The sequence below is a fragment of the Canis lupus genome, chromosome 8 (genome assembly GCF_011100685.1).
Source record: "Canis lupus familiaris isolate Mischka breed German Shepherd chromosome 8, alternate assembly UU_Cfam_GSD_1.0, whole genome shotgun sequence".
Lineage (NCBI taxonomy): Eukaryota > Metazoa > Chordata > Mammalia > Carnivora > Canidae > Canis > Canis lupus.
This window is the reverse complement of record NC_049229.1, coordinates 69691547-69713553: the sequence shown is the minus strand read 5'-3', so window position 1 is coordinate 69713553 and position 22007 is coordinate 69691547. Positions and strand designations below refer to the sequence as shown.

Sequence of the window (22007 nt, the reverse complement as noted above, 5' to 3'; positions counted from 1 at the left end):
TCTAGCTCCTCCCCGGTGCCAGGCTCCCTGCTGAGTCCCCAACTATCAACACCTAACTCGGACCCCGACTTGAACTTCTGCCTCCAGACCCTCCCATCGAGGCATCCGCCCACGCCTCCCCACTTCCAGAAGCCGCGGGAGGGAGGGTCTCCAAGACAGCAGTCAGGCCCCAGCGGCTCAGCAGTTGACCTCTGCTCCGAGGACCAAGAGGGGTCAAGGATAAGGCAAGAGAGCGGGTATAGAGTGCACGTATCACCATCTTAACCACAAAAATAAGGGGGGACGCCCTAGCTAAGTCTCAGGGTCTCAGGTCCCAGCTCGAGGGTCCTGAGACAGCGCAGTGAATCCCTCACCTCCTTGCCGTGCGTGAACTCATCCGCTCCTCACCGCAGCCCCATTCGACGGATGGGAAGCCCGAGGCAGCAGAGCTGGAGCAGTGCTCTCAGGGTCATACTCGGGCTGCCGGGGTGCAGTGCCGCACCCCCAGGACGCTGCTGCATGCCCTTGCGGTGGGGCGGGAGGAAATGACTGTCTCTCAACGGTCTGCTCCCCGGGGGGACCAGGAGAGCCCCTGTGGGCCCCGGCGTCCCAGGTAGGACAGGGATCCCCTGAAGGGACAGCACGTTTAGGGCGACAGAAGCTTCAGAAGCAATGAGGTCTGATTCTCGGATTCCAGTCGTTTCCCCTGGGGAGCCCTGATTCCCCCAGGTAGCTTCTAGAAACTTCCACGGAAGCTTCCAGCTGGATGGTACATTGGGAAGAGAAGGGCGAGGCGGGGGTGAGGAGTCCTGGGGGAGGGTGGGGGCAGGCTCCGTGCTGTCCCACTTCCCTGGACTTGGGGAATGCAGGAAGAGCAGCAGGGCTGGGGGCTTCCTTGGGTGATGGGGGGGAGCTGGGAATGTGGCGGGGGGGGGGGGCCGGGGGGATTGGACAGTCAAGGGGAGGGTGGCCCAGGAGTCCCCGCAGCTGGATCTGCATAGGGTGGGGAAACAGGAAGGGACGCCTGGGACTGTGGTGTTGCATAATCTGATTCAATGACGCCCATTTTACAGATGAGAAGACTGAAGGGCGGTGCAGGCAAGTGGCTTCCCGGGGTTCACCTGGGGCCAGGAGCCTGACAGAGCCACCACCGGGGGGTCGCCGGGGCCCTGTCCCGCGGCTCTGAGTGCAGCAGCCAGCCCTGCCCGCTGCGCGCGGGGCACAATGGCAGAGGCTGGTGGCGTGGTGCGACTTAGAACAGCGGGCGGCTCCGGGGGACAGTGCACAGGCAGGAGGGACAGGCTGGGGCCGCGGTGGCACCCGCCCTGAGCCAGCCCCTCGGCACATCCGTCTGGGGTCCCTACAGGAAGTGTAGAAGCTTATGGGGGCAGCTGACATGACCTGTGGGGCGGGGTGGGGGTGGACCTTGGGGACCACCCTGTCTACGCCTCTACAGCCACCCCCACCCCCAGAAGGTGACTTCAGCAGGCCACGGACCCACCACCAACAGAGCTGCTCATAGGTGCAGCGTTGTCCCTAGGCTTGGAGCAGAGGAGGTTGGTGCGGGCGGGGCTCCGGGGATGCCTGCCCCAGGTCTGGGGGACCCTCGGCACCCTCGGTGACCTGCTGTGGAGCTTTCCTTGGGACCCGGATACAGCTCTGAGCTCTGTTCCTCGTGGTTCTGGTCGGGGGTGCCTCTGGAAGCGAGGGGGACGCTGGGACTAGCACTGTGGGGTGGTCTGGACCATCAGGGGCTGTCCCCAGGCCCGAGTGCCTTGGGCTGCAGGTGTGCGGGGACTTCAGGATCCGTGGGGACCCTACCCAGCCATGGGTCACCAGGAGGAAGCCCCCAGTTTAATGAGAACCTAACCCAGTCAAGCACCCCACGAGGCACTCTGTACTAAGAACCCATCTCTCGTCCTGCTCAGGTGCGGGCGATAGTGCCCATTTCACAGATGAGGAAGCAGAGGCTCAGTGCCAGGAAAGGACAAGGCTGGATTCAAATCGAGGACCTCCCCGGAGCCCGCACACACCAGCCTTATTCTACCAGGTTTTTATTTTTTTAAGTTGACCTTTTTTTTTTTTTTTTAAGTAATCTCTGCGCCCAACCAAGGGCTCGAACTCACGACCTTGGGATCAAGAATCGGATGCTTTTCTAACTGAACTAGCCAGGCACCCCTATTGGTTTTTTTCTTTCTAATTTAAAAACATGAGCCCCTCTGGGGTCCCCCACCAGGCGCACAACGAGCTTGGGTTGGAAAGGCGACCTCATGCCTCCTTCCCAGACAGTCCCTGTCGGGAGAAGTGGTTTTGTTCCCCAAGGGAGAGTTTGCCACCTCAAGGGACTGGGGAGAAGGGGTGGCGGGTGCCAGGGGCCCACGGGGGGGGGGGGGCGGTGAGGGTCCGTCCAGCAGCGAGCAGTGGGCTCCCTGGGGGCTCCACTGGGTGGGAGGGGGCCGGCGGGCCAGAGCCACTTCCCGCTGTGGGTGGCCGTGGGTGGCTGTGGGTGGCCGTGGGTGGCCGGGCCGAGGAACGAGGCTGCCCTGGGCGCAGGGCCCCCTCTGGCAGGTGGGGACAGGCTCTCAGGAGGGCTGCTGGGGGGGTGCAGGGGCCCGGCTGCGAGCCGTGGTGGGGGGCGATGGCTGGCGGGGGCCCAGCCCAGACCCAGAGCGAGGCGGCCGCGCGGGGAGAGGCTCCGGGGAGAACAGTGAGTCACGGCCCGGCCGGGAGCGCGCAGGTTCCGCGGGTAATTATGTAATTTAGGGCTCGCGCCCCCTGAGTCAGCCCGGTGGCTGCGTCGTGACCAGCGGCCGCGGAGGAGGCGGGGGCTCGGCCTCTGCCCCAGGAGGGGGGCCGCGGAGGCGGAGCGCGCCCGGGCAGCTGCCTTCTGGGCCCTGGTGCCCACCTGGGGGTGCGCGCTGGCCCGGGGGGTGGGGGGGGGGGGTGGCTGCTGGGGCAGGGTGCCCTTCCACGGCCCCCCTTGGGCCAAGGCCAGCGACTCCCCAGGAGAACCCCTCCTCCCCGGGGGCAGGTGGCCTTTGTTTTTAAACCTTCCACTTAATGAACATCATCTCTGAACATATAGACACACAAACATATTTAGATCTTTATAATGTGTATTTATTATTCAAATAGCCCAACGACATGCCAAGTGTTTGCGAAGGGAGTTCCTGAGCCCCAGGTTGTGGGGGGGGGGCTGGGGTCTTCGGCTCTTGCGTTCTGGTTCACTGCCACTGGGAGTTCCCTGCGTGCCCACTGGGTCCACCCACCACCACCCCGGGCCCCCCCCACCCAGGGTGGGCCTGTCCCCGGATGGATCCCCCCCCTCCCCCCCCCCCCCCGGTCCCCACTCAGGGTCCCCTGAGGGGTGAGGAGTGCAGGGCCTTCTGTTCTTCCTGGGGGAGGCAGGAGAGGGTGCTGGTGAGGCAGGGCTGTGGGTCTGTCCCCGCGGAGCGCATGGGTGCCATCTGTCTTCTGCAAGAGTGGGACCTTCTGGGAGTCCAGGGAGGAAGACGCTGACACTCCGGGAGGGGAGGGTTCACAGCAGCAGAGGCCCCTAGTCGGGGAGGCAAGATGGGGAGTGAGGAGCAGGACCCAGAGCCCACCTGCAAACCAGCCGAGCGCTTCCCTGGGGTCCCCGGAGGGCGTCCATGGCTCTGAACCACCCGGCCCAGCTGGCACGGGCCTCTGAGTGACACCGAGTGACACCTGTGCCTCTGTTTCCTCACCTGACACCTGGCATTCTGGACAGAAGGGGATGCAGACCCCGGGGCCCCGGGGAGGGGCAGGCCCACCTCCCCTCTGCTCCTGCTCTTCCTCCCATCGCTTCCTCCCCCAACCAGCCCCCTCCCCACTTAAGCCCCCCTTCTATGTTTCCTGGCTTAAACCTGCCACAGACACCACCACGCCCGGAAAGAGATAAATAAATAAAAGAAAAACAGCCTCAACTGTGAAAAGCAGTCCAGATCTGAATTTTTTCCGGCCTGAGTTAATTACACTTTAAATTGGCATGTTTACTGATCGGGGATTTCAAGTTAACAGAGCCACCCCCCTCCCCAACTGTTTGTACAGTAAAACTCAGCAGGCTGGCGGGCTCCCCCAGCCCTTGGCAGGCCCCGCAGCTCCCCTGCCAACGAGAAGCATAACAGAAACATCTATTTTTGAGTGTTAGAGAAAACGAAGATATCACAGATGGTGGGAAGCAGCATTCTGGAAGGTTTCCCACACTCCGGGCTCTGCACAGCGGCTTGCCCCACGGAAGACCGGAGCCTTCACTCCCGGGGGAGCCTGGAGCCAGGGCCCCACCGTCCCCTGCTCAAGTCCCCCCCCCCCCCCCCCCCCCCCCCCGGGCAGCCCTCCTGCGGCAAGGCCGTGTGGGGTGCAGCCGGGAGGCCCTGTTTCCCTCCTTCATTCACTCCATGCTCACCGTGTGGGGTCTGGGGGAGATGGCTCCCTGTCCTGAGACCCTGCCTAATAATGAGCTTGGGTCTCCCCTAGACCCTGCGTGCCCTGGGCAAACCCCGCCTCTGCTCCGGGCCCAAATGGGAGGCAACCAGTGGTCCTGCCAGTGCGCACTCACCTGCCCCAAGGAGTGCCCCAGGGTCAGACGGCCCCCTGGCCCACAGCCCCCTCCATCCGGGCGGAGGTGGCCCGGTGTGGCTGCCACCACCCCGAGGCTCCATGCCCTGGGCGCCTGCCGAAAGCCCGATCCCGAGTGCCTGCAAAGGGAAGACGAGGTCAACGAGATCACGCGATACTTTCCCTGGGCCAGGTCCTGTGGGCCCCACGGTGCCCAAACCAGAACAGCCCCTGTCCCTGCAGAGCTTGCCAGCCGGGCAGGGGGATAAGCTGCTGATCAAAGAATCAGGGGACTTGATTTCGGACTGCAGGTTGAGGCCCTGTGTGCGTGTGTTGGGGGCAGGGGTACATCAGGGAAGGCTTCCTGTAGGAGGTGGCAGGGGACCTGGGCCTCTCAGGAGGGGCAGGCATCTCAGGTAGGGGCACAGCAGGAGGACAGGCATGGCGCTTACAGGTATGGTAAGCACCACCACACACCAAGGTCACGGGGTGGGCTTTCAGGTGCACCCATTGGGGCCCAGCAGCCATAACGGCCCCAAAGTCCTGCCCGACGGTGGGTCTCGTGGCCTTGGGTGACTCCTGTCCTCTCTGCTGCCCACTCTCGGGCTCCGGGGCCTGACCCACAGCTGCTGGCTCACCTGCCAGCGTGTCCTTCCCGGTGGTGGGGGGGTCCCTCCCCAGGCCCAACCCCACACTCACGCTGCCCCATGGGCAGTGGGTGGCGCGGGCCCCCTTCCGCGTCCTGGGGATAATGGGAAAACGATGAACGAGCCTCCTTCACACCCCTGCTTCCTGGCCCCGAGCCGGTGCCCCCCGCCCCGCCAGTGACACATGGCCCCTCGGCCTCTGCGGGGTCTTGTCAGCCACCTTGGTGGCGCTTGGTGGACATTTATGTCCGTCTTCCCTGGATTCTTCTTCTCTCTCTGCTCCTTTATTCCCTCGAACAACACGCTTTTGTTCATTCATTCTGCAAACGCCCTCCCAGCCCCGCCTGTGTGCTTCTCCCCGGCAGGGAAGGGAGCGGGGTCCCATGCACCCTCACGTGCTGAACACCTACTTTGCGCTGGTGTCTGGCCAGGCTGCATCCAGGCGTTAGCTGAGCACCTGCTGCAGCCAACACTGCCTGCCGGGCCAAGGTCCCGGCTTCTAGAAGCTCTGCCGTGGCGTGGCCGCATCACTCCCCCTTGGGTGTTGAGGTATTGAATCCTGCTTGCTGTTCCCGCAGCCCTGGGTCACCCCATTTTCACAAAGAAGGAAACCTACTGGGACGCCTGCGTGGCTCAGCGGTTAAGCCCTGCTCTTGGCTCAGGACGTGATCCTGGGGTTCAGGGGTCTAGTCCCACTGACAGGGAGCCTGCTTCTCCCTCTGCCTGCATCTCTGCTTCTCTCTGTGTGTCTCTCATGAATAAATAAATTAAAAAAAAATAAAAAAGAAGAAGAAGAAAACTTATTTGCCAGAGGTGGGTCCTGACCCTGAAGTTTGAGAGGATGCTCAGAAAAAAAAGCCAGGGCAAAGCATGCCACCCTCTGGAACCTGGGGTTCCTTACCTGCATGAGGATGTGAGTGGCAGGGATGGAGGGTGGGGACAAGATGGAATGAACTGGGGGGGGGGGCGCGTTCAGCCCTGACACCCATTGGTCCTTCCAGGACTGCACCAGCCACTGAGCTGTGCGGTGTGGGGTGCAGAGCAGGGCAGGGGGGAGGCTGTGGGAGCGGGGCTGGTGCCTGGCCCTGCCCCGTAGGGACCAGCCGGCTTGTTGGAGCTCCCCACCCTTGCTCACCAGCTGCCCTGACTAGATCTGCACACGACCCTCAAATGTGCTCCGATGTCGGCACCAAACTGGAGAGATGCCAAGTGGGTGCAGGGGAACAACCACAGAAGAGTATGGCAAGCGATGTGTTGGGCAAAGCAGGCCCACCTCATCGTGCAAAGGGAATGTGGGCGGGGGGCTGTTCTAAAGCCCTGTGGCTCTCGGGGGGGGGGGGGGGACCAGTAGCCTGGAGCCAGCACCATCCTGCCTGCCCGCTGGGTGCTTGCGGAGGAGCGTCTCAACCTCTCTGCGCCCCACATCCTCGCTGCAGAATAATGTCCATCCCCTCCCCACAACAGGCTGGCAAACACCCCAGAGGGGGGTGGGTGGGGCCGGGGCCAGGGTCGGGGCTGGAGAGGATTCAGGATTTCCCTGCTTATCCCCCACCCACCCCCGAAAAGGCTAAGGCAAGGAAACTACAGGGCCAGATGCTCTAAAGCGCCCCATTTGCAAAGTGGCTCCCATCAAACTGTGTCCAGGAGACGCAGTGCGGGGAGCGGGCCCTTGCCCACGTGGGCCCCGGGGGCTGGTCCGCGCCCCCGAGAGCTCAGCCCCACAGCCGGGTTAACTCGGTGCCTCGGGATGGGCCCAAGTCACTGACCCTCTGGCTCAAGGGTCCATAGCGACTGTCATCCCAGCCACTGCGGGGACAGACATTTTCATTTGGCCCTTTGTTTATTCTCTCTTCTGCTCAAACAATAGATAAACCAGTAATTTGGCTTTTAATGAAATTCTGCACGGAGCAGCATGGGGTCACCGTCTTTGGGTCTAAAATGAGTTTGGAACATATGCCGCTGAATGCCTGGTACCCCGGGCTGACATTTTGTCTCATGCATAATTCTCGAGCGGTGGTTGATCTACCAACGCTTCCCCCGAGCGGCAGTCTAGGGGGGCACCCGGGCTATTCAAGCTGGGGTGTGGGGATGGTTACATTGGAGCTATTAAATACGGCTAATGTCGCCTCCCACCCCCTACAAACATTTAATATATTCCAAAGATGTGTGGATGCATTAACAGCAATTTTCATCTCCAAATGTCCCATTTAGTCAGTTCCATGCATAAAATATTAGCCCTGACACCACACGCCAGCCTGTTGCAGGCAGAGCTCCCCAGAGCACCTGGCTCTGAGCACCGCAGTGTGCTACCAGGGGGGGCCGGGGGGGCGCTCAGTTGGAGGCTGCAGGATTATATTGGGGCTCATCACTCCCTTTGGGGGACTGGGGAGCCCCTTGGGAAGTGGAGAGGGGAGCCCAGACCCAGCTTCTGACCCCTGCTGCAGCAAAGCTTGTGTCTCCCACATGGCATCTGGAAGGGGCAGAAAAAGCCAGAAAATCAAACAGTGTCTAACAAATGTAAAGAGATTCTAAACCCCGGATGACTGTATTCACACGCTCAGTCAGGTCTTCAGGGTTTCCTCTGCGTCCCTGCGCTTTCCTGGGGATTAAGTTGATAAAGGTCCCCGTCCTTAGTGGGAATCTGTTAGTCAATCAACAAACACTCACCATCCCTCTATGATGGGCCTGGCCTGGGTCCCGGGACTGGGGACAGAGCAGAGAACAGCACAGAGAAAAAAAAAAAAAAAATTCCCTGCCCTGAGAAATCTTAGTCTGGGGGAGGAGAGGGCGAGAGGAGACATCGACGGCAGGTAATTTCAGGCAGCAGTGAGCCAGGAGGAAAACCCTAAGAGGATAAGTGACAGAGGGTGACTAGGACGAGGGGCGGCAAGACGGGGGTGGGGTGGGGTGGGGGTGGGGGGGTCAGGGACAGCATCGCTGACCCAAGGACATTTCATCCCCTCCAGAATCCTGAACCCCTGTCCTAGAGAGGGGCAGCCCCCTCTTCAGCAAGAGACTGTGCTGAGTCCCCGGAGATGGAGGCATGCAGGGCACCGGGGAGGCCGAGGCGGGGAGGCCTGGCCCCCGCAGGGAGGAGGCTGCCCAGGGCCCAGCTCCCAACACACAGGGTGGGGGGTATAAACGTCACAAGAAGGACGTGGCAGGGAGTGAGGGGGGCTCGTCTATGGGCCCGGGGTGTTGCGGGGCGGGGGGGGCGGGGCTCCGGGCAGTGCAGAGAGAGCCAGAGTGCTCGCTGGAAGGTTCTCCTGGCAAAAGCAGGAGGGGAGGCCCCACTGGGGCCCGTACGGTGGTCTGAGCCACAGAGGGCAGCCCCTGGGCCCGACTATGGGGGGGGGGCACACGCAGCAGGTGCAGCTGCCACAGCTGGGGCCTGGCGGGCAGGAGAGGGGAGGCGGCCTGGGGCGACAGCTCCACTGGGCAGTGACTGCTGGAGGCCGGGCGCCGGGTGCAGCGACGACACCAACGACACCGGGGCCTGGGAGGCAGCGGCCACCAGGGGAAAGGCGGGCGCAGAGCGGGGTGTCCCAGCCCGGGCTGACGGGGCCAGCACAGGAGCTCCCCGAAGCCCAGAGAGCGTCCACAAACACCAACACCCTTAGGTGGCCCCTGCGAGGCGCTCGGGAGCTCACCTCTGCGCTAACCCGGCCCTTCCCCCCCCGCGCCCCCCCCCCCCCCCCCGCCCCGTGACCCTGCCTTGGCCTGGGCGCCCCGGGAAGCAGCGTCAGCAGGAGGCGGCCTAGCCGGGCCGTGGGGCTCATCGGGGCTCCGTGGGGCCCTCGCAGCCTCCGGGGAGGGGGAGCTGGCAGGGGCACGCCGGGGGGGCCGACGGAGGGGACGTCGTCGGAGGCGGGAGTCGACACCGGAAAGAGGTTGACTGTATAATATTCATCGTATAGAAAGTGAACACCTCACAGGCAACCTATTTCAGGCACCACTGAGCAGGGCTGACTCCAGACGGGAGGCTTCTTCCTCGGGAGCCCGCGCGCGCCCCGGGCCGGGCTGGGAGTCAGCACGTGCTCGGCACCCTGGGCCCCCATGCACCCCCCCCCCCCGCGGCCCACAGCGCGAGCAGGACACATGCAAGGCGGGAGCTGATGCTGAAGAGAGGCCGACCGTGTATTGTGCGTCATGATGAATGCGAACGCGCCACGGGCAGCCTCTCCTCAAGCACCACACGGAGCAGCACGCACAGCCACAGGGCCCCGGGGCGCCCCCGAGGGGGAGGTGGTCGCGGGGTGACCCCCTGGGCGGGGGGGAGCGGAGCAGCAAAGCAGCTGGGACGTGCCTCCCGGGTGCAGGCCATGCAGGGGGTCGGCCCGGGGCCGGGGGTGCGGGGACACACGCCGGGGACCAGGACAGCAGTGGGGACCCTCCCCGCGTGGCCTTGGGCGCAGAGGACGGAGGATCAGAGCCATTCGTCTCGCGGCAAGCCAGGGCTTCGGGGCCAGCGTGGCGCTGCGACCCCCCGGCGTCCAGGGCCCTCCAGGAAGCTCTCCCGGGACGGACGCGACGTCGAGGGTCAGCGGAGAGGGCGACACAGGTCGGATGCAGAGCCCATGCACTCACGTACCCGGGACGGGGCCGGCCTCAGAGTCGCAGGGGGTACCGAAAACAGGCCATCTGTGTTATATTCGGCATTAATAAAGCGAACTCATCACAGACAACCTCTCCTCAAGTACCCAAAGAGACGCCGTCGAGGGCCGCAGCCGCCGCGCCGTGGTGACCGCCTCGCCGAAGCCGTCCTGCGGGGGGATCAGACACGACAGGTGAGGGGGCGCGAACCCCGCCCCGCCCCCACCCCAGGGGCACCCCGCTGGGGCGGTGACACCGTCCCCCCCACCGCCGCCACCCCGCGCCCGCCCCCGCAGGGCTCCGTGTCCAAGAGATCCTCCAAGGTGAGATTTGATACTGAGAAAAGATCAACCATGTATTATTCGAAGTCAATAAAGCGAATATAACACGGTCGATCTCCCTTCAAGTACCAGGAGAGGTGCTGAGCGGAGGAGCGGCTGTGCCCGGGCCCGCGGGCCCCGCAGGCTGCAGTGGACACGGACGGCTAGTGGACCAGGTGAAGTACATTCGAAACAATTACTTTCCAACTGGTCGACCATCCGTCCTGTACCCCAGAGCGGTGCTGCTCACGACGTCTTCCCCGAGGAGCCACGGCCTCCGAGTCCGCCTCTCTGGTGGCATTTGATACCGAAAAGGGGTTCACCGAGCAACATTCGTCGTCCAGATGCAAAGTTGCTCGGGTAACCTCTCCCCGAGTACCATGGAGAGGCTCGGGCGCTTGGACTAAGGCGGACGCTTCAAGGTGGCTGTGCTTCCGGAAGACCCCCCACCGCCTTCCCCAAGGGCGGCCTGAGCGCCGGGCATGCCGGGCGGGAACTTCGCCCCCTACCAGGACCCCCCCCCCAAGTTGTCGAGGCCAATTGGTCCATCACTTCCCCAGAATAAGCCAGATCCAGAGACCATTCCCCAAGTGAAATGCGAGGGCCAGTTGGTGGGGGGCGAGGGATCTTATGCTGGTGACAGGGTGCCCCTGCTTGGGCACGCCACCCCAAAGGGCTCCTCCGGGGAGCTGAGGGGCATCTGAGGTGCCCCTCTGCCCTATTGTCCTATGCATGGGCTACATGCAGAGGAGTTGGACCCTGACGCACAGCAGACAGAGATGCCACCCTGCCTGCCCTCAGCTCTTGATTTGCAGACCCCGGACAGAGAGTGACCCTGGGCCCTGCACAGGTACAAAGCCTCCCTCCGTGGGGGCATTGTGCGTGTGTGCACGTGTGTGCGTGCACGGCGCCAACGCCCATCTCTGCCTCCCTGAGGTGCCCCCAACACCACCTCTAGGCCTGTGTAGGGGCCGCCACCCCAGAGTCCTCCAAAGGGCCTTCTGATGCAAAACAACTGGTTGACCATTTGATCAGCCTCACAAATAAAGCAAACAAAACACCAAAAAACAGAGGCTGGGAGGGGGGGAGAAAAAAGCAAATGAGCCAAATGTAATCTCTCTTCAAAAAAAAAAAAAAAAAAAAAAGGCAAAGCAGCTCTGATATCAGAACCCTGGCTTTTCCCAGAGTTGACATCAGATCCCGAATCTGCCCCAAGGAATGGACTGGCCAGGGAGGGACAGGGAGCTGATGACACCTGCCACAAGCAGAGTCTGGATTCTGTGCCCACCACCTATTTTGCGAACTTTGGGGTGGGACCCACAGCAGAATCCTCTCCCTGGTGTCACGACATCAGGGAAAGTTCAGAAAGCCCTTGGGTCTTGCCTCAGCTGCAGCAAGAAACCAGCCACCCAAGGTCTGTCCTGAAGAAAGAAAACGTATTATGGAAGCTTCCCCGTCCACGGATACTGACCTGCAGTTCAGAGATGCTTTCCCAGAGTTGACATCGCCTCCTGGAAGTGCTCGTGAGAACGGGCTGGCAGCAACGGCTAGTGGACCAGATGACATACATCATCAACACATTCAGAGCATGTCCTGGGGCTGCGCCCATGCACCTACCCTGGGGAGGGCTCCAGCTGCTGGCCACCTCCTGAGGATGGTGGGGCTTCTGCGAATCTTCCAAGGTGGGGGTTCATCTGGAAAGAGATCCGCCATACAGTGTTGGTCATAAACAAATCATGCCAACCAAGGACAACCCCCGTTCACGCCCCAGCCAGTGGTTTTGATCCTAGAAACACCCCTTCCAGGACCACCTCCCAAGCAAGGCCAGCCTCCGTGACCAAGCGGCATCCAGCTGGTCTGTGGGGCTAGCATGGGGCTTTGGGACGTGCCCACACTGGGATCCTAGGAAGGAGTACACCTGAGGAAGTCCCAGCCTTCCTGTGGTTCAACAACAGTACTGATGACCACTGTCCCCACTGACCAAGGAACTCCTGCCTCACTTCGGGAGTCAGCACGTCCCCCAGAGCTCCACAGGGGGACGGAGGGAAACCAAGAGGGCACACACGCTGGTGACAACATGCACCCCCATTACCAGCGTGACACCCCTGACGTCAGCAAGCCTGCTCAGGAAGCTCTCTGGGACAGAAAGAAAAGGTCAGAGGCATAAAGGACGCTGCGCCTGGGCCCCGCGTTCCTACAGACCCCGCTGACTGCACTCTGCCCATGCGGACTGAACCACCTTAATGAGAACTGTGCCAACACTGATTTTCATACAAATCGTGTTTTTCACAGTGAATTCCATTAAACTAATCAAATTCCCTGTTTAGCCTTCCTGGCTATGCTGTTGGGCTGTTTTCATTTCTTTTATTTCCCTTTGCTGTTTTCCCCCAAATCATTTTCATTAGGATCAATTCTTTTCCATTTAAAAATTTGAATGGGGCTCTGATTCCTCAGTAAGCCTTTGTCTGCATCAACTATGGCTGCGTCGGGGCGCGCCACCGTCCGTCTCCTCGCGCGGCCGCCACGTCTAGAGTTCCATGTCCCCGGGTCGGATGTGGCAGCCGAAACGTTGTCGAGAAAATTGGATTCTTCTGCCAATTTGTAGACAATTGAGCATGTCTTACGCTGTGCCTTTTCAGTTGTGTTTAGTGTTATTTTGTGTTGATTACTTTTATCACTATTATTTAATACAAATGGGATGGACTACTGACAGCTCCTATTCGTCTCCTAACCCAGGAGAAAACTGAGAATGCTAGCGGGCCAGGGGGATGGCGAGACAGAGAGAGAGAGAGAGAGAGAGAGAGAGGAGTAGCCAACTCTTCACTAACCCGCAGGGGCAAAACTCCTCCTAGGGGGAAGTGGAGCCAGCAGACTGAGTTTGGGATCAGTGGTCCGAATGGGGACGTGAAGAGGGGCCCAGGTACGCTCTGGAGCAGATTCAGCCCTGACCCCATCCTCCCAGGGGACCCACGCTTTGCACAGAGCCTGTGTTCTCCGACCAAGCTCAAGCCTCACCCACTGGGGAAGGGGAGCATCCCCCACAGCGCCCGCCCCCTCACACCGTCCGTGCTTGCTCAGGGGACAGGTGCAGCCCTCGACCTTGCCACTGGGCCCCGGAAGCCATCACAGGCAGGATTTGATACTCAAACAAAAGTTGCCTTTGTGTGATTCAACATAAATAAAGCGAATTCACCAAGGGCAACCTCTGCTCAAGGGTCAAAGGTCAGCAGGGGCAAGAGCACCAGCAAGACGCCTCTTCACCGGGGCAGCGCTGCCTGCAGGCTCTAGCTGTGCATCCCCCCGGCCCCCGCTCTCTGGACAGGCTGGCACTACATCTGAGGAGCCTCCCCCGCCTGATCAGGACATGTCTTGGAGGGAGGGTATCATGCACCAGCTCGAATGACACCGGCTGACCCCCTGACCTGGCCTTGGCTGGGAGCGGGGTTGGTGGGTGAGGCCCTGAGCACACGTATCACAAGTCAGCCCCATGTTTGAGGCAGCATCTGGCCACTTACCCTCAAGAGGTGCAGACACCAAGGTCCCCTCCCAAGGCTGGCGTCTCCTCTGGGAAGTGCCTGCACGGGGATTTAACACAGAGAAAGGAGCTGTTCAGAAGTGCTGTGGCCAAGGCAGGACCCTTCTGCCTCCGAGCGGGCGGGGTCCCTGACCTGAAGACCGGTGAGTCCTCCTGGCCAGGGGTGGGCGGCGCAGCGAGGGCAAGCAGGCCACATCGTCGGGGAAGCCGAGGCTTGCCACTGTCCTTCATTCCCTCTTCCTGCCAGGAGGGCCTCAGAGGGGCACTTACTAAAGAGAATGTGTCAACCAGCCACTACCCATTCATTCAACATCACATCTACCACGTGCAATGAGGGGCACAGCAGTAGGCCAAAGAGACAAAACGTCTGCCCTCGGGGAGCTTGCACTCTGGTGGGCAAGAGAACAATAAAGGAAGACCTACGATACAGCAGCAGCAGCAGCAGAATAACGGTCACCCCAAGAGCCGGTTCTTATTCAACTTCACTAAGTGTCCAGCGCTGTCTAAACACCTTACGTATATATTGAGTTTTTATACCTACTCTACGAGTAGGTGTTGTCCTCGTTTTACAGATGAGTAAACTGAGGCACACTGGTGATCGCCTGAGTAACTTGCCCAAGATCACAAAGCGAGTAAACATAAGGTAATCATAAATGCTATGAAGGAGCCTTATCCTCCACCAGGAATCAACAAATCACGCCATGGAAACCTGTCTTCAAATACCTCGATGCTTACTCCCCAAGAAACCCCCACCCCCAGCCGCACGTCCCCAGGGTGGGCTTTGCTTCCCAGAGGTCACCCTGAGGACTAGGACACTCAAGGGGGTAGTAACACATTGCACGCACACGTTGTGAAGTGTGTGCCTTGTTGGAGCTGGAATGGCGCAAAGGCTCCAACAGGACAGAGGCTACCAAATATGCTTTCTTCACTAGTCAGTCTCCAAGAAAGGAGGGGTAACGACGACCAGAAAACCATGGTCTCCCCTAAAAAGCCAGCATCGTCCCTGGAAATTCTGGGCTGGGCGACATGTGTCACTCATCATGGGGTAAATGGTCCATTTCCTTACCGTGGACAGACACCGGATGAAACATGCCCTTGTGCAGTTTTCCCAAGAAGAATTTAGTACTGAAAGGAGATTGGCCATGTAATACTCATCATAAATAAAATGAACACACCATGGACAACCTCCATTCAAGTACCTGACTCGGGTCCTGGCTTCCGGCACGTCCCAGACAGCAGGCCTAAGGACGGAAGGGGTCCAGAGTGAGGATGCTGGCCGCTCCAGTGTGAGGAGGACGCATGCTCTGCAGGCCTGGCCCACTCAGCTGGGCACCACCGGTGGGCGTGGACCCACCACCCCTTACTTGAAATTAGTGTCCCTCCCAGGAAGTCATGCAGGGAGGGACAGGCTGGAGAGGAAGAGACAGCGCAGGGATGACTTCCTGTCAAACATGCAGAGACTCTACGATGAGATTACTGCTCCTTCAAGGAAACTGGTGGTAACCCTGGAGGTGGTGTGGACACAGGGGGCACACACACGGGAAGACGTGCACACGCTCAAGACCATCCAGTCAAGTGTGTGGATGCCAACTCTAGTTCCTGAAGTCGGCATCACCCCAGGGTGTTCAAAGGCTACATCTGATACTTAAAAAAAAAAAAGGTCAACCATGTATGATTGGTCAAAAGATAAAGCGAGGACATCACAGAAGACCTCTCTTCAAGTGCTGCCAAGAAACTTTGGTAGGGGGCACCCTGGGTGACTCAGTGGTTGACCGTCTGACTCTGGCTTGGGTCATGACCCCAGGGTCCTGGGATCAAGTTCTGCAGCAGGCTCCCTACAAGGAGCCTGCTTCTCCCTCTGCCTGTGTCTCTCATGAATAAATAAGATATTTTTTTAAAAAAAAAAAGAAAGAACCTTTGGTAAGAAAAGCCCCATTTTCCCCAAGATGGCACTGCCTCCCCAGATCTAGCTACAGAGGGATCACACAGAGGTCAGGATGGCACCTGCTCTGCAGTCAGCTCTGACCCATGATCCAACACCAACCACCACCCTTCCCGTCACTGACCCTGGAGAGGAATGGACACTGAGGTCTCACCCTGAAGCAGGGTTCCGCTCCAAACAGCGCTCCACAGCAGGCTTTGGAACTGAAAAATCGATGGATCACGTATGAGTCCCATAAACGAAGTGAAGGGAACACAATCTAACTTCCAGTTCCGCAGGTTAGCATCAACCAGTTGCTAATTCCTCTTCTCCAAAGTTAGCCTTCTCCAGGAAGTCCCCCTGAGGACAGAGTGAACACTGAGGGTTAGCAGACCGAGGGTCATGCAGGAAGTGCACCTGCCATGTTCCATTGTCCCATCCTAGACACTGAAGTAGCCCAGAAGCCAACACCTTCGTGGTGCTTGGCACAGTGTCTCAGAAGCACTTCCAGGGGATTTGAATGCGGAAAGGTCAAGTACATAAGAAGTCACTATTCTGATCACAGCAAGGGACCCTTTCCCATTCACATCAGCATACAACTGACATCAGGGATCCTTCCTTCACATAGTCTTGTGTCCAGCAAGTCCTCCAAAGCTGAAGTTCATTCATTGCAATACTGATTGTTCAAAAAAAAAAAAAAAAAACTGACCGCATGGGATGCAAACATGATTATAGCATGCACAGTGTGACACTCACTTCAGAATTATGGCCTCATCTCCAAAGGTGGCCTTAACTTCCAACAAGTCTTCCTGAAGATAAATTGCACACTTAGAGTTAATAGGCCAGTTGACATATGACCAAAATATAAATCCTCCGTTGTTAAAAGTAAATTCACATACCTAGAAGATGGTACCGACTCCATGTCCATCCCAGAAGTTGGCACTGCGATGAGGCATCCTGCCAAGGTGGAAGATGATACTGAGAAGGGGGCATCCAGGTAGGATTCATTTTAAATAGGCAAATGACAGCAAAAGAGACTTCCAGAAAAGATGGCAGCATGGGGCCAGATCACAGATTTTTTTCCCTCCCCCAAGAAACCCCCAGAAAAGACCAACACATAGAAGAGAAAAACACTCATAGAAATAATAGAGGGGGGAAAAAAGAAATAACAGAGGAAGACCTCCTTGAAACAAAGGAGCTTTTTGAATCAAGAAGGCACAACATAAAAAATAAAAAAATAAATAAAAAAAAAAGAAGGCACAACATGATTCAGAAAAGTTGATAAAGAGAACTAGTGACTGAGTAGGATCCTGGTACTGAGCTAGAGAACCCTCTCCTTCACAAAGGCAGAGAAATAGGACTACACATAGCCACAGCCGAAATCAACTAGTAAATGAATGCACAGCTAAAAGGAATGAAAGCCAGGGAAATGATCTGCTGCCAGTGAAGAGAGAATTCAATTCAGGGCAATGAGCTTGCAACCTGCCAATGAAGAGACCTAAGGGACATTGCTCTGGAGACTCAGAGAGCTTGCAGTCATCATGTCCAAGCAGAACAGGAGATGTGACGTTGTAGCCAACAAGTGCGGAGATCTGGAATGGAAAGAGGAGCTAGAATGTATTATGGTCCCAGAGAAATGACAAAGTTTGATTACATCTGGGCTGTGGATGGGATGGGCTCTCCTGTGAGCAGCAAAGGTCCAGGATAAAGATGCAATGAGGATGTATACCAGCCATAAGGTGTGGGAGTCTTTAAGCCAACAACTGGGTAGGAAAACTGGTCCCAACTGGTGACAGCCTTGGGTGCCAGATGGAACCAAACAGAGGGCCATGATGTCACAGCTCTTTTGCTCTTTTGCAAAGAGAATGAAACAGAAACAGTTTACTCCCCACTGATGATAGGTATCCTACAAAAAAGCTACAAAAGCCCACACCAAGAAAAGCACTGTCGGGAGTCACCAGACACAAAAAGAAGGACTTGTACCCCTTGAGTTGAAAGAAATTAATAATAAGTATCTCTAAAGCGACAAAGGTGATTAAAAAGAGGGAAAGATCACAGGGCCACATAGAACATCTGAAAAACCAGGTGGATGAGTAAAGGTAAGGGGAGTGATGGTTAGACAGAGATGAAAGACCTCACATAATATAGCCCACCAAAGTCTTTCTGGCCACCTACATGAAGATCCACCACACAATACAGTCCAGCTAAGCAAGAGTTACATGGAGAAGCCCCATCAAAAGACCTAGTAAAATAGTAAATGTATCAGGCAGTGGAGCAGTATCTACAAAGTTCTAAGGAAAAAAAGAAGTAGGCTGAGATTCTTATACCTAGCTAAGCTGTCCCTTGTGTCCAACAGCAAGAGACAGAGCTTCTCAAATGTGCAAGGACTGAGCAGTAGCGTCGATGAGCCATTCTTGAAGAAACAATGATAAAATCCATTGCACTGAGAGATGAAATAAAATTAAAAACTCAAGAATAGAGAAGGCTTCGTTTGAGGAAAAACAAAACAGAACAACTGGTGGTCAGTAATGAATCCATTTGAATATAAAACTATGATTAAGCACCTGCAAGAATTGTGGTCACAGAACAAAATGCAAATATCTATAATGGGAAAGTTAAATTGTAAAAAGCAGGAGGTGGATCAAAATGTACGAATGCTGGTTTCCCTATATTTCAGAACTAGAAGTGAAGTTGAAACAAGTAAAAACATTTAACGATCCCAACCAGTTAATGTTTTACACGTTAAAATTTTCCTTAATTTTAGAGGGATCTTTGAGGAATGAATACTTCTTGTAGTAGAGTGCGAGACCTTTAACAATTCTTTCAATTTTCTTCAGCATATTTTTATATTAAATTCAAGAAAATTAGAGTTAACATTTTTTAATAAAAAGATCAGGTAACTGTGCAATCTCATATTTATAAAATATTTTTTTCTCTTTGTCTATTTACCTTTCTATTTGCATATTTGCTCAGACAGGTATTTGAAATTTCTGCAGTGCTGACAGTTATTTCTGGGTGCACAGAGAATTGGGCAATTTTCTCCCCTTTTTTATTTACATTTTTCCACATTGCTTGAATTCTTATTATAAGCATATGTCATTTTCATAAATACAGCAATATGGTAAGATAATTATTCTTTTTGGAAAGAAAACCAAGAAATCGAAAACAGAACTGCCCTCTGTCCTCACATTCAGTACAGTTTCCAGGTCAACAGATGCAGTGAATCACCCCTTCGCTTAGCCCAGAAAAACTGTTGAGACCAATGCCCTTCCCTGACTTTGCCGGCATATCTAAGGAGTCATCCTTCTAAGACAAGATTTAACACTAAAAGAGAAGGCAACTGGCTGTTTTTCCTTAAAACACAAAAAAAACCCAGTCCAGAAGCATCATGAATACCACTACTCCCTCAGTCACTTGGGCTCCTAGATCACATGCTTTTTGCCCCAAATTGTCAAGGCCCCCCATGAGGATGAGAAGCACTAGGGACACATCTAGCCACTCGTTCCCGGGGCCCATTGCAGGTTCAAGAACATTGGCAGGGGACCCTGGTTGGCATCAGCTCCAAGAAGACGCCTGACGAGATGTGGTACCGAAAAGAGATCGACCGTGTATTGGGCATCATTAAATAATGCGAACTCACCACGGACAACCTCCCTCCGAGCACCATGAGGTGCCGCTGCTCGCGGCGTCCCTGCTTCCACGCGGTCTGGGCAGCTTGGATGGGGGTGGCCTCTCGGGGTGGACGGGACACTGAAGATGACGGGACCAGATGGCTCAAACCCCAAATCAAACCCATGCACTCCGGTCAACCCCTGGTTCACTAGCCCGGGATTAGTTGCCACTTCCTGTACCAGGCTGGCCATGCAAGCAACACTCGACGATGCTGAGAAGTCAGCCACGTGTGAGTCATTATCAATGAAGCAAAGAGCGCTCAAAAGGCCACACGTTTGTGAAAACAGATTAGCCACTGCCTCCTTAATAAGCCTGGAATCACCCCATGGGGGGTTCCCCGGAGGGTGTGAGGCTGCTGCAGGTTAGTAAACCAGGGGTCACAGGGGCCCTTTCCTGTTTTCTCCTACATCCCAAGAGCTAATGAAAGATGCTTCTCGATGCCCCTCTGACCTTGGATCTGACAGTACAAGGAGCTCGCTGTGTGCGTGGCAATGTTAATATCTTAAAAAGTTAGGGCATCCCAACAACCTCTCTACGTTATCCTGGAGGTGGTAGTGCCCCAGGAAGTGGCCCTAGGGTCACAGCGTCAGCCTGGTCATTGGGGTTAGTGCATCAGTAGCATGCGTCCTCAGGAAAGCGCCTGCTGTGGACTCAGCCATCCAGGCACCTACCTTGGGGACAGCACTGGCTCGGGACGCCTTCCGAGGCAGAATTTGACACTAAAAGAGAGGAGAGCCGTGTATGACTCGCTTTGATGAATCGAATTCATCACGGCCAGCCTCTCTTCAAGTACCATAAGTGAAGGCTGGCGCGAATCCATCGCCTCTCCCGTGAAGGCGGCTGCCGTCTCCGGGGCCCTGTAGGGGATGGGCGGGACAACATTGGGTAGTGGGCCGAGTGACATACTACCATTTTAATTGCATGCTCACCCGAGACGCACTTACCCTAAGGCGGGGTGGGCCCCGTTAGTCTTCCTGCAAGAGGGGGCACCATTCGACGGCCGTCAGCAAGCAGCGCGTCGTGGTGCCCCCTCGGCTGCTGAGGGCAGCAGCACTGACTGGAGCATCGGGGCCGCTCCCCAAGGCAGGCCTCGCCTCCACGGGGTCCTCCTGTGCAGAGACAGGATGGGATGCTGGGGGTTAGGAGGGCAGGTGCCTCACCTACTAGAGAAAACACACGCTCCGTGAACTGGTACGTACCCTGGAGAGGAGCCGGCCCGCTCGCGTCACGTCCCTCATCCGAAGGCAGCGCCACGTCCCAGGAGCGCTTCAGGGAGGCTGCATGGTGACAGCGACGAGGGGGCTACCAAGGAGTCACCACATTTTAAGTGAACACACCCTCCCGACCATGGCTGTCCAGGTCCACCGAGCAGCTGCCGCCACAAGTCCATTGCTGCTTGCCCCAAGTTGGCTGGACCTCCAAGAAGTCTTCCTGGGCGGGCGGGGTGGGTGCTGAGGGTTGGTGACTAGGTGGCCCACAGGGTGAACAGAGTGCTTGCCCCTCTGGTCAACCAGTCACACACCCTGGACAATGCTCACACCAGCATCTCTTCTAGAAGTTGGCCTGAGGCCCAGGAAGCCTCTCTTCCAAGTCTTGTAAGGTGACGCTGGTGACAGAAGCACAGCCATTTCCCCAGAGTTAGCATGGCCCAGGGGAAGGCCCCCTACAGGTGGATCGGACGCTCAGGTTAGTGGGCCAGATGACTTACAGCTAGGTCAAGCACGGTGTCCCTGGCCAACCCTCCATCCTTGTCTTCTCCACATGGTTGACAACACGAACGCATCTTCCCTGATGTTGCCATTGTGTCCAGGAGGTCCTTAGAGGTAGCATTTGGTACTGAAAAAAGTGTTGTCCGTGAATGATTCGTCATAAGTAAAGCGAATCCACCACGAACAACTTCTCTTCAAGTACCACAGAAAGGCAGAGACAAGACAGACAAGAGGTCCCCTTCCTCTTCTTTGAGGGGCGTGGCCTCCAACCGCCATCCTGTGGGCAGAAAGGACACAGAGCGTTAGTGACACGGTTGATGCGGGGCCTGAGAACACACTGGAGGTTGGGGGCGGGGGGCATCCACTCACCTCCCTGGGAGGGGTGCTGATACAGCCCCCCCCTCCCTGGAGTTGAATTTGTGTTCCTGAGTCCTCAGGGGCAGGGTTTAGAAACGAGAAGAGGGGGCGGGCCGCTTGTGCTTCGATGTGCAAACTCGCCACGGGTCGGGGCTCTCCACGCATGTACGGACCCAAGGGTATCTGAACGGAGGCCTTGGACTTCTCAACAGAGCACACTCGATTATCCACCAAGCACATGGAGGCACTAGCCAAGCTCCTTCATGACTTGGGGGGTCCACCAAACTGGGGGAGTTCCAGAGAGATCTCCATGGCCACTGTAGGGTGCTCCTGGAGAGTCTGGCCAGCCTGGGACCCAAGGCACCCTCAGGACGATCTGAGGGAGGCTTATCAAGCTCTTCCACCATTCCAGGAGACCCCTCCACTCCCCCCTTCCCACCTGCCCTCTACCCCCCCGGCTCCATTACCCATCACCCCGGAAAAGCACCCAAGAAAGCAATTCCAAGAAGGACACCATCAAAAAGTCACTCGCCCACCTTTTGCCAAACAACCTGGGACCAGTAGGACCAGGTTCCATCTTCTCAGGGTCAGAGTAATCTTTTCAACATAGAACCTATCTCTCCCTCTCACAGCCTCCACGTCACTCAGAACAGAATCCCAACCTGCCCCCACCTCAGCTCCAGCCACTCCTCCATA

At 57.2% G+C, this 22007-nt stretch overlaps 7 non-coding genes across 7 annotated transcripts; all 7 read right to left on the bottom strand.

Annotated features, from left to right (window-relative positions):
- Positions 1–9836: 9836 nt before the first annotated feature.
- MIR410 (microRNA mir-410) lies at positions 9837–9892 on the bottom strand. Its single transcript, NR_049375.1, has one exon. It is a non-coding gene; the product is annotated as a microRNA mir-410 (primary transcript).
- Positions 9893–10430: 538 nt separating this feature from the next.
- On the bottom strand, positions 10431–10484 carry MIR409 (microRNA mir-409). The gene is given in 1 exon segment (NR_049373.1): positions 10431–10484. It is a non-coding gene; the product is annotated as a microRNA mir-409 (primary transcript).
- Positions 10485–13261: 2777 nt separating this feature from the next.
- MIR377 (microRNA mir-377) lies at positions 13262–13330 on the bottom strand. The gene has a single exon (NR_049479.1). It is a non-coding gene; the product is annotated as a microRNA mir-377 (primary transcript).
- A 1429-nt stretch (positions 13331–14759) lies between these two features.
- On the bottom strand, positions 14760–14857 carry MIR496 (microRNA mir-496). Its single transcript, NR_049495.1, has one exon. It is a non-coding gene; the product is annotated as a microRNA mir-496 (primary transcript).
- Positions 14858–19969: 5112 nt separating this feature from the next.
- MIR485 (microRNA mir-485) lies at positions 19970–20028 on the bottom strand. Its single transcript, NR_049372.1, has one exon. It is a non-coding gene; the product is annotated as a microRNA mir-485 (primary transcript).
- Positions 20029–20698: 670 nt separating this feature from the next.
- MIR134 (microRNA mir-134) lies at positions 20699–20771 on the bottom strand. The gene has a single exon (NR_049472.1). It is a non-coding gene; the product is annotated as a microRNA mir-134 (primary transcript).
- Positions 20772–21087: 316 nt separating this feature from the next.
- Positions 21088–21144, bottom strand: MIR382 (microRNA mir-382). The gene has a single exon (NR_049371.1). It is a non-coding gene; the product is annotated as a microRNA mir-382 (primary transcript).
- Between the last annotated feature and the right edge of the window lie 863 nt (positions 21145–22007).